At 44.7% G+C, this 12,589-nt stretch overlaps 1 long non-coding RNA gene across 1 annotated transcript; it reads right to left on the reverse strand.

Annotated features, from left to right (window-relative positions):
• Nucleotides 1-65: 65 nt before the first annotated feature.
• On the reverse strand, nt 66-3,845 carry LOC115540162 (uncharacterized). The gene is made up of 7 exons (XR_003976126.1): nt 3,644-3,845; nt 3,334-3,407; nt 1,974-2,069; nt 1,689-1,802; nt 1,327-1,439; nt 423-519; nt 66-202 (listed from the first exon to the last, which is right to left on the reverse strand). It is a non-coding gene; the product is annotated as an uncharacterized LOC115540162 (long non-coding RNA).
• Between the last annotated feature and the right edge of the window lie 8,744 nt (nt 3,846-12,589).

Below are 12,589 nucleotides of genomic sequence, written 5' to 3' on the forward strand. Positions count from 1 at the left end.
ACTCTTATCTCTCTCCAGACTGATTGGGTCTGATCAGTAGACTGATAATAACCAACTTTCTTTTTTTCAGCAGCTTTGGAATACATACTTTTCACTGGAGGGGCGTCTGTCTTGCAAGTTGGGAGGTAAATTAATAGATCTCTCACTTGTCATGGAGACGCAGCTGGGTACAGGTGAGGCTGTGCTCACATGCTGCTCTTGGCTGTAACACAACACACACACACGTGCACACACACACACACACACACACACACACACACACACACACACACACACACACACACACACACACACACACACACACACACACACACACACACACACACACACACACACAAACACCTTAAACATTGTATAAAGATGTTAAGACAGCACTGCAGAGATGGACAACAGTCACAGACAGTAGGAAATCCTCTTCATACCTCTCAGTTTGGCCCTGGCTACCATGTTCTCCAGACACATTGATTTTAGAGGTATGACCCCCCTCTTCTCTCTCCTCATTCATAGCAGATTCGAGACCTTTATATAAACACAACGTATTACAAGCTATAGTCATTCAGTGTTCATTCAGGTTCGTTTTTGTTCCATAAAGAAGCTCTCATGGAAACGTGTGAATGCAGACAGTGGACAGACAACACTGAGGGCTTGATTGTGAAACAAGCCTGCTACACCCCAGATTGACCCCTAGGGGGCACCCTGAACATTCTGTTTTTCCCATCAACCGGGTTTTTGAATTGCATTCGATTTTGACGATACAATATATCTAAGTTCAAATAGGGGCATGAAACTGATGTGCTGCTAAGAGAGTTTATAACTGTGGCTAATTATTAACTATTGTCCCTAATTAGGCTTTTACATGTACAGTATAATTTAAATATATTGCTTTCAGTTTCATAAAAAAACACAACAAACTACAGATAGGCAAGTACAATAAATACCCCCACAATATAGCAATACACATAAACAAATAGTTGACAGTAAGGGTACAATTTGCTAAAAAAAATGTATAGCTCTGGTTTGCGTTTAGCCAGCCCCTAACATTTGTTGTAAAATTGTTCATAACTGCATGGAGTTCCAGAGTTGACAGCAGGTCATGGAGAAAGACGCTTTTCCAAATTTAGATCTACCATGTGGTATTTACAGTAGTAATGAGCTTTACTTTATTCGTTGAAACAAACACTTCACCTCACCATATGAGGAGAAAGTGCGTCAAAATCAAATGATACACTGTATGTATAGCGCCCAAGACAAATGGTTCAAGGCTGACAATTGAAATAGACAGGTGAATTGCCCGTCCGTTTACAGAATAAGTGGCCCTATACATACAGGCATTGTTCAGTGTAGTTTCAAACAAGGAGTCTCCACAGTTCTGCAGAGCGATGGCAAGCCTCCTGGGCTCCTCTTCCTCACTCCGCACGGCCTCCTCCTCCTCCTGTTTCCTGGCAGAAAAAAACAATGTAAATGCAACTGTCAAGTATGCAATGCTTGACAGTGCACCCCTGATGATGTTTGGAGGGACGGTACAGTTCTGTTGTGTTTCTCTGCTCTGATGACGAGGGAAGACGCTAACGCTACAGAGTTTGAAACGTCTACAATAGGAACTCTTATCTCTCTCCTGACTGGTTGGGTCTGATCAGTAGACTGATAATAACCAACTTTTTTCTTTTCAGCAGCTTTGGAATACATACTTTTCACTGGAGGGGCGTCTGTCTTGCAAGTTGGGAGGAAAATTAATAGATCTCTCACTCTTCATGGAGACGCAGCTGGGTACAGGTGAGGCTGGTCTCACGTGCTGCTCTGGGCTGTAACGCAACACACAAACACACACACACACACACACACACACACACACACACACACACACACACACACACACACACACACACAGCTTATACTCAGACTATTAACAACTTGAAGGCATAGCACTGAAGAGATGGACAGCAGTCACAGACAGTAGGAAATCCTCTTCTTACCTCTTAGTTTGGCCCTGGCGGCCATGTTCTCCAGACACATTGATTTTAGAGGTGTGACCCCCCTCTTCTCTCTCCTCATTCATAGTAGATTCTGACCTTTATATAAACACAACGTATTACAAGCTATAGTCATTCAGTCTTCATTCAGGTTAGTTTTTGCTCCATAAAGAAGCGTGTGATTACAGACAGTGGACAGAAAAGGGGCTTGAGGGCTTGATTGTGAAACATGCTTGCTGTACGGCAGGGTGACCCCTAGGGGGCACTCTGCAGCTTAAGCAGGACACATGATGAGGCGCAAAGGAAGACACTGACCAAATTGTACCTTAACTTTTCTGATTACGTTTCTACAGAATAGGATTAGTGCCAAATGTGATATTTTTCAGAGTTCTTAATTTAACATCGGAATTCTGATATTAAAGACAGTATTATGGGTAGGCTACCTGTAAGGAACCAAAGTAGGTGAGAGTCACTTTGCACCGGACAGAATGGGTACCACGCCCTGACCCACGGACGGTAGGGAAGAGGGTTAGGGCTACATTGGCATATTTTTAAAGTTAGAACTCTTTTTATTCTGACTTTGAAGTCAGAACTCCAAAAAAACTCCTAAACTTTTTCCGTAAGTTTCTGATTAACTTATTCAATTCCTTAAATTGAACCATGGGACAATGTAATTTAACAGTTTTTCAATTAAACAAAATGTTTTTATAGCTGTGGCTTACTTGCAAACCTTTGTCCCCAGTTGGGCATTGACATGTACTGTGTAATTAAAGTATACTGCTTTCAGTATCACGAAACCACTAATTATTAACTATTGTCCCTAATTAGGCTTTTACATCTACAGTATAATTAAAATATATTGCTTTCAGTTTCATAAAACCACAATAAACCACAGATAGGCAAGTACAATAAAATACACCACCATATAGGGCCTAGCAATACACAAATAGTTGACAGTAAGAGTACAATTTGTTAAAAATTGGTACAGCTCTGGTTTGCGTTTAGCCAGCACCTAACATTTATTAAAAAAATAGTAAATAACTATTAATTTGATTTCGGTTGGTAATGTGTTCCACACAACATGGTGTTTCACCATGTAAGCCGATTGTCCAAATGTAGCTCTACCATGTTGTATTTACAGCAGCAATGAGTTTTACTTTATTCATTGAAACAAACAATTCACCTCACCATACGATGAGGAAGTATGTCAAAATCCAAAATAAATGTAAAGCGCCCAAGACAAAAGTTTGAAGGCTGACATTTGAAATAGACAGGTGAATTGCCCATCCGTTTACAGAATAAGAGTCCCTTACGTACAAGTGAATGTGTTTTTCAGTGTAGTTTCAAAATAAGAGTATCTCACAGCTCTGCAGAGTGCTGGCTTGCCTTCTGTTCTCCTCTTCCTCATTCCCCACGGCCTCCACGTCCTCATGTTTCCTGGCAGGAAAAACAAACAATGAATACAGCTTCTTGTGTTTCAACAGCTTGAGACACAAGGGTACACACACACACACACACACACACACACACACACACACACACACACACACACACACACACACACACACACACACACACACACACACACACACACACACACACACATACAAGATAACAGAAACACACACACACACACACAAACACACAATACACATATGTATTGATTACCTTACCTTCTTTTCCATGTCAAAAGGGATGTAAATCAAGGGCATTTACAAAACGATAGTCACGCTAAGTATCCTGAAGAAAATGAAGTGTCAAGTGTCAAAATCTCAATCGTTGCTCCAATGGCTCCAGCTCTCTGAAGAAATAAAAGGCAAAGTGAGGAATAACATCATCGACCAAGAACCAACATGCCAATCTGTTTAAAGTCTGCGTTCCACCCAATCTAGCATCGAGCACCGTTTTACAACGAGGACACCGAAGTCCAAAGTGTGCAACTAACTGACAATGCTGACCTCATTAAAAATGTGTGTAGGATGACAAGCAAATGTTCAATGACTGCTGTGAAGTGTTTGAGATATAGAAGTCATGTGGTTCTTATTGTCACACGATTGTTAACAGTACATTCTAGTGGTAAGCTGAACATTCTGGGATCAAGTGGATGTCAAGAATCTGCATTTGTGAGTTGGCGTTCACACCAAAGATATGCCTCTTTTGAAGTATTGCAAATATAAGATACCCAATGGGTTGACAAATTATTTTCTCCTCACTGGTTTATAAGAAGTTAATTTTGCAAAATTGGAAAAATAAAGAAGCACCATCCCTTGAATTGTAGGGGCCCTATCTTGCATCCGGCGCAATTGACTTAATCACTGGCGCATGTGTCGTTGTTAGTTTGCAACTGGCGCAGAGCGTTCTTTTCCCTCCTGCGCCATGCGTCGGTAAATTAGGGAATGATCTTGCGCCCCAAGGGGCGGTTCGGCGAAAGGAGGAGGCGTGTTCTGGCGCAAACATTCCCTAGTGCTATTTTGCAGTTTCAGAAACCACTTGCGCCACAAACCAGGAAATACCTGGTTTAAAGACAGTGGCGCGTTGTTCAGAGGTTATTTTAAGGGCGCATGCATAAGGTTGCTTGTGCACCTCGCGCATACACTTTGCTTCTCTCATCTACTTAGCCACACATTCTTGGGAAATTATTTGGGAAAGAAAAGCTGATACAGCGGTAAAAAGTTGTACTTTTAAATCAATGCATCTGCAAACACCGTACAGCAAACACATATTTCCTTGACACAGGCATCGTGTACATGCCCATAACTTTTAGGATTGATGAAAACTTGATTGAAAACATTTTTTACCACGAGTGAGTGTTACAAAGAATGAATGAATGCGGGCGCGCGTGTGTGTATGTGTAAAACAATTAATGAATGCGGGTGCGCGTGTCTGCGTCCATCTGTTTAAACACACACAAACTAAACACGTTACACATAATACAGGCCATGGCAATGTACAGTATATTAACGGGGGGACGCATGCATATTAGGAACACAAGTCGATAACTATAATGCATACAATACTGATAAGAAACTATGTTTATAATGTATTGCGTATATCATTAAAGAGAACCACAGTTACCGCATATCATATGTTAGATCATATACATTTTCTTTGCCGAAATGTATTTGAGGACTCAGTATTTCTGAAGTTTTGGAAGAAAACCTTATTCCATGTGTGAATTAGGCCATATTGTTTGGCCATAAACTGAGCCATTTGAAGTTTGAAATTCATGTGCATCTGTCTCATCGGAGACTGGAGACGCGCTGTCAAAATATCAACTCGTCAGATTCAAATGTGCTCATGGCTCTTAAAGGGGATGGGAGCTGGCACTCTCATTGGTTTATTGCACGATACGCCCAAACCACACCTACGGGTAATTAGGCTACTTCAGACCAATTCTTTTTCGATTTGCGCCGGGCGCAAGAGTCATTTTTTGCGCCGGTAAAATAGTGACATCGCCATAGAACCGCCCACAAAGCTACGTGCCCTTGGCGCCTCTCACTTGCGTTTCAGACCGTTAAAATAAGGCCCTATGACTGAGAACAGCAGGAGTATGAATGAAGGCGACCAAATATAAAAAGTGCCCAAGATCAAAGTCATGATCTGGTCATATGCTTTATGAGTTTGTATTGTTAAAAAAAAAGTAAGCTGAACATTTGGCCCGGTTAAGGGTTGTATTGTCTGGATTGTTCAAGGTGGTGTTGACAGAGCTGGGGGTTGCTAAGTGTTATAGAGGTGTGGTTGTTAAAGGTGGTCACAGAGCTTGGGATATTGCCCTGTGAGTATAGCTCATAATCATCATAGTCCTTAGCAAGACCTGTCTGAGTTCCTGCCTGGCATAAGAGTTCATGCCTGGTCTCCCATCTCTTCTGCCAGGGTTGGGCGGGCGGGTTTGGTTGGTCTGTCGTAAACTTCCCAGCACGGGTCATCGGGACGTGTCTCATGGTACCTGGGGCCAGGGCTTATGGTGTGTTCCTCAATCCTCGGACGCCCGCTTTCCGAGTTGCACGTATGACGTCACTTCCAGTCTCGGAGCATTCATAGCGTTCCTGTTCTTCTTTGTGATTGTGGCATGAAATTGGCTAGTCGTTGTTTATTGTTTGCTACATTAGCCTCTTTAGCAAACCAGCCCAAAAATAAACAAAACAACTCGACATTGTATTGCACGCACAGCAAGACCATGCAATGTATAAATTAGTGACCGGCATAAAGTAGCAATGTAATCAAGTGTGCAAGAGCATTTAAAATCAACATTAAATTGACCTACGTGGTAAAAATGCAAAAAAAAAAATCTCAAGGATTCAGGAACACACTGTTAGATCAGGTACTGGTTCGACAACATTCGTACAACATAGTGTGTGTGTGTGGATGTGTGGTTGTGTCTGTCTAGCAATGAACTTCTAACATTATCCACAGTTAGACAACAGATGTAGGCTGCTTCTGAAATCATGTCATTGTGGTTCAGTTACTAAGAAAAACAGAAGTTGGAATATAAGGGAAACAGCGGTTGAATGGCCAATTGTGAGGTCAGGCTACTTGAAGGGAAACAGGTTAGTCAAACTCCTGTGTGAAAGAGACTATTGATGAGCTGCAACAAAAGGCACTGGAAATAGCCGCGGCTGTGTATCAGTTGATCCTGCTTCAGATTATAAAGAACATGTACAATACATACAAACAGGTCTCTAATAATGCAAATCACTGGGTCTGCCCACAGTGGCGCCACCATGGGGTGGCGAGGGGTGGCTACTGCCACCCCAAAATCATTCTTTGCCACCCCATTTGCCACCCCTAAGACAATTTTTATTATGCATATTTATTTTAAATATATAATGTAGTCTAGATTTTTTTGAATTCACAATAGTTTGTAATGTGAAAACGAGCAGTAAATGCAATAAATGCGCTGCGTAGCGGTTATCAAGCGCACACCTCTGCTCGTATAGACGGAATTGGCATTTTCTGTTTTTAACAGCGCTTGTGTACACGATATGATGATCAATAACAGAGGAACGTCACTTATAAGGCCCTCCTCCGCACACGGCGCTCCAGTGGGAGCCCCCTCGACACTCTGGCGCTGGAGGCGAGCGCCAGAGTGTCTTCATTTGAACAGTATTGTCATCTGATGACACGTACCTCAATATGGAGAGGCAGAGAAGAAAGCCCTCAGGGTCACAACATAGAAAAAGAAAGATTGGGAAGGAGAAAGGGTGCGCAGGGATGAAAGAAAGCTTTTCAAAGTGGTTGAAAGTCGTTTTTATGTCAGTGTATCAAGAGGAGGCTTGTAAATATTCAGGTTAGCTAAATCTCCTAGTAAAACAACAGGTTACTGTTGTCTTGCAACTGTGTACTGATCAGAATGGAGCCTACAATATAACGGATCATAACAAGAAAAATTAAGGAACTTGTTTGTGGTTGAACTAACCTTGCATAGAGGTTAGTTCAATCTCTATGCAAGTCTTTGTTTTATGTCAATAGACCCAGTAAAAACGGTTTGGTGAAGCTAGAGTTGCTGACACGCGCCTTGTGGTGGGTTATAATAACTGGCAGTGTCTTTCAAAGATACTGAAGCACCATGAAACAAGTGGTTACCACATAAATGCTTATCTGATGTGGAAAGAATTGGCATCCCGCTTATGCCTAGGTAAAACTATTGATAGCGAATTGCAGAGAGCCTGTTGACTCGAGTGATCAACTGCATACTCTTCCTTGCAGAAAGAAACCTGCCACTGAGGGGGACAAAATGCACAGTTAGGAAATCCTAGCAGTGGACATTTTCTGGGTATCCTTGATCTCTTATAGCACGGTATGATGTTACTCTGGCAGAGCATCTTAGAAAGGCTGCCTCTAAAAAAAACACTGGATATCTGTCCTGGTGCACTCAAAATGATTTTTTTGATTCAATATCAGAGTGTGTTTTAGGTCAAATTTGTAATTTGCATCAGCATGACTTACCACATGGGTATGTGCGTTCACACCGAACGCGAAATTTGTCGCCCGTACGCGTTGTCACCGAAGTTTTGTCGCGCCACACATCATAATCTGTCGCTGTGCAAGTTTCGTCGAATTTGTCGTGCCACAACAAGATAACCACCATTGCATGTCTTTACCTTTTGTGGAAGAGGGAGAGACGTCGGAGGACCCGACGCAGTATATTCATAATATTGTAATGACCACGGAAGAGGCAGTGAATGAAGTATTGAATGGACAGAGATTTATTAGATAGGCCTACCTAATAAACCGTTGGAACACACAAGACTGGAAACATAGCAATGCCGGTAAACAAACCCCGAGAAGCCCAATCCCTATGAGAGCTCCCCGCGCTATGGCCATCCGGAGGCACACAGAGCTTTTGGCGAGTGACAGAGCTTTTTGGCTACACTATTATATAATATATAGAGCTCCGGGAGTCGCAAACGGCAACATTCACTTTCTCCTCCATGCTGCAGTTCACCCCAGACTGCACTGCACTGAATTTGACGGTTGAACACTGATTGGCTGTTACGTTACACATGTGACTCAGTGGCCACGCTGTTGAACGCTGATTGGCTGTCATCACGCGAAATTCGCGTCAAAGTTGAAATATTTCAACTCGAGCGAATTTGTCGCGCCACAAATCCTTGTGAACGCGCTCGCCTGTGCAAGGCCAAAGTGCGGCGCGATAAATCAAAACTTGTCGCCGGTTTTCTCTCGCGAAAAATTCGCCCGATACGCGTCTATACGTTCACTTTGTATGGGATCCTGCACCCTGTCGCGTTTCGTGTGAACGCACAGTTACAAATGCATATTTTACTATAAAAATGAATATTGCTTTCACAGGGCTCATCTCTTATACCCATGTGGTAAGTCATGGTGGTTTAAGATCAGGTTAATTAAGAAGGTGATGAATGGATTTTAATAAAAGACCTCACAACATATAACTAATGTATAATATGTAACTTCATGTGACTAATGTTTAATATGTAACCCTATGTAATAGTTAACAATTGTTGCCATGGCGGCGGCGCGACTGGTTCGCTGCAACCCCCCGAGAGCAAAAATACGGTGTTATTTATGTTATTTATGTGTATTTAAAACGAAATCTATGTGTCTTAAACTATGTTAAACGTATAAACTATTACTATTATAACTATTTATACGTTTAACTATGTGTCTTAAACCTATAAATCGTACTCTTCTGCTGGAACTCAAACGCAGTCCGGCAGTTGTACCATCGGGGGAACTTCTGAACGAACTACAGGCTCTTGGCTTGCTATGTAAACCCCCCAGCCCCAGCCTTGGCAAGGGCTGGCTGAGGAGGCGCCGTAAGCGATGTGAGAGACGCTGTAAGAGGGGAAAGAGAGCCGGCGTCCGTGCTAGACTAAGAGCCAACTCTAGCCGGCCGGCTCTCCCGTCTATCCTGCTCTCCAACGTCCGCTCCCTGGAGAATAAACTGGACTACATCCGACTTCAGCGGACTACTCAACGGGGGACTAGGGACTGCTGTGTCTGTGTTTTTACAGAGACATGGCTCAACGATCGAGTCCCGGATGCGGCCATTCAGCTAGACGGACTAACCTCGCATCGAGCCGACAGGGACTCATCACTGTGCGGCAAGACCCGAGGTGGCGGACTGTGTGTTTACATCAACACTGACTGGTGCAACAACTCTGCCCTAGTCTCAAAGTACTGTTCATCGCTGGTGGAATACGCGGTTGTGGGATGTAGACCCTTTTATTTGCCACGAGAGTTCTCCTCCCTGCATGTGGTAGCTGTTTACATTCCCCCCAGTGCAAATGCTAAGGATGCGCTGGCCGCACTTTACGGAGCCATTAGCGATCTCCAAAACACTCACCCAGAAGGACTGCTCATTGTCGCTGGAGATTTCAACCATGCAAATCTCAAAACTGTGCTTCCTAAATTTCATCAACATGTGGATTTTGCGACGAAAGGGGCGAGCATGCTGGACCTTGTTTACACCAACGTAATTGGTGCGTACCGGGCTGAGCCCCGCCCCCACCTCGGATACTCGGATCACCTCTCCGTCAAGCTTATCCCAGCATACAGACCGCTCGTCAGACGCTTCAGACCAGCCAAGAAACAGGTGAAAACCTGGCCAGCAGGAGCCATCTCTGCCCTCCAGGACTGTTTTGAGTGCACCGACTGGCATATGTTTAGGGAAGCAGCAACCACCGACGGCTTCATTGACCTGGAGGAGTACACAGCATCAGTGACTGGTTACATCAGTAAGTGCACTGATGACGTCACTGTAACCAAGTCCATCACCACACGCTCCAATCAGAAGCCATGGATGACTGCAGAGGTACGTGCACTGCTGAGAGCCCGAGACATAGCCTTCAGAGCAGGTGATAAGGAGGCTCTGAGCATAGCGAGGGCAATACTGGCCCGGGCTATCAGGGACGCTAAGCGTGCACATGCTCAGAAAATCCACGGCCACTTCAGAGACAGTGGAGACACACGGCAGCTATGGCAGGGCATCCAAGCCATCACCAACTACAGGACATCTACACCAGCCTGTGACAGCGATGCCTCATTGCCTGATGCGCTGAACGTGTTCTACGCCCGGTTTGAAGCAAAAAATGATGTGGTGGCGGAGAAGAACATTCCCTCTCCCGACGAACAAGTGCTACGTCTGACCACGGCTGAGGTGAAAAAGTCACTGCGCAGAGTGAATCCGCGTAAGGCTGCTGGCCCAGACAACATTCCCGGGAGTGTGCTCAAAGGATGTGCAGACCAGCTGGCAGATGTTCTCACGGACATCTTCAACATCTCCCTGAGCAGTGCCAACGTCCCATCGTGCTTCAAAACTACCACCATTGTCCCTGTGCCGAAGAAGTCACCTGTGTCCTGCCTCAACGACTACCGCCCCATAGCACTCACTTCTACCATCATGAAGTGCTTTGAGAGGCTGATCCTGAGGCACATAAAGAGCCTCCTGCCTCCCACCCTAGACCCCCTGCAGTTTGCGTATCGAGCAAACCGCTCTACCGATGACGCCATCTCATCCACCCTCCACCTAGCACTCACCCACCTGGAAAAAAAGGACACAAATGTTAGAATGCTGTTCATAGACTTCAGTTCAGCATTCAACACAATCGTCCCCCAGCACCTGATCACGAAGCTGGGCTTGCTGGGCCTGAACATCTCCCTCTGCAACTGGATCTTGGACTTTCTGACGGGAAGACCCCAGACAGTCCGGATCGGGAAAAACACCTCCAACACCACCACTCTGAGCACAGGGGCCCCTCAAGGCTGTGTGCTCAGTCCACTGCTGTTCACACTACTGACGCACGACTGCACGGCGCTACACGGCTCGAATCACATCATCAAGTTCGCCGACGATACGACCGTGGTGGGTCTGATAGAAAAGAACGACGAGTCAGCTTACAGAGAGGAGGTGAAACAACTGCTAACCTGGTGCAAAGTCAACAACCTGTCCCTGAACGTAGACAAAACCAAAGAGATTGTTGTTGACTTCAGAAGAGCACAGAGGGACCACGAGCCGCTGGACGTTGATGGCTCCCCGGTGGAGATCGTGAAGAACACCAAATTCCTTGGTGTCCACCTGGCCGAGAGCTTAACCTGGTCCCTCAACACCGGCTCCACGGTTAAGAAAGCCCAGCAGCGCCTCCACTTCCTGAGAAGGCTGAAGAGAGCCCACCTCCCACCCCCCATTCTCACCACTTTTTACAGAGGGACCATAGAGAGCATCCTGGGTAGCTGCATCACTGCCTGGTTCGGAAACTGCACCAAACTGGACCGCAAGAACCTGCAGCGAGTAGTGAGGACAGCTGAGAAGATCATCGGCGTCTCTCTCCCCTCCATGTCAGACATTTACACCACTCGCTGCATCCGCAAGGCAACCAGCATTGTGGATGACCCCTCCCACCCCTCACACAAATTTTTCTCACCCCTTCCGTCTGGCAGAAGGTACCGGAGCCTCCGGTCCGCCACAACCAGACTACAGTACAGCTTCTTCCCCCAGGCCATCCGACTCCTCAACTCTAAGGGACAGATCTGATCATCTCTGTTGCCCTTGGTTTATGCACTATTGCACTATTGCTTTATATTCATATTTATTATATTCATATTTATATTCCCGCACTACTCAGACACATAGTCATATTTATATTTATATTCCCGCACTACAAATTCCACACAGTCACTTTACTGGTTTGCAGTTATATGTAGCATGTTGTTGTTGTTGTTGTTGTTGATTTTTTGTTGTCGCTCTATGTTGCACCTTATGTTCTTGGGAAACGCTATTTCATTTCACTGTATACTGTGTATATGGCTGAAATGACAATAAATTATCTTGAATTTTGAATCTTGAATCTTGAACAATGCCACTTTATTTGTCTGTGGCATATACAGTCATAATCCTAAAGCTGGTAGTGTCCGATTTTAACCAGGGTATGGATTAGTTATCTTAACTTGGAGACCATAGGAGGGTGTTCCCTCTCCCTGTGACGTTAGCCAGGTGTCTTTGAGGCGCTGTCACACCAAAATTGTACCGGGGGCGAAAATTGTTCCCGCCTACGTAATCCGCGTTCGAAACATAACGTCATCGTTCGACGCCATTGTCCGTTGCCAGGCAGGTTTCAAATAACATAATAATGATAACACTT

This window comes from Gadus morhua, chromosome 3, assembly GCF_902167405.1.
Source record: "Gadus morhua chromosome 3, gadMor3.0, whole genome shotgun sequence".
NCBI classification, from domain to species: domain Eukaryota; kingdom Metazoa; phylum Chordata; class Actinopteri; order Gadiformes; family Gadidae; genus Gadus; species Gadus morhua.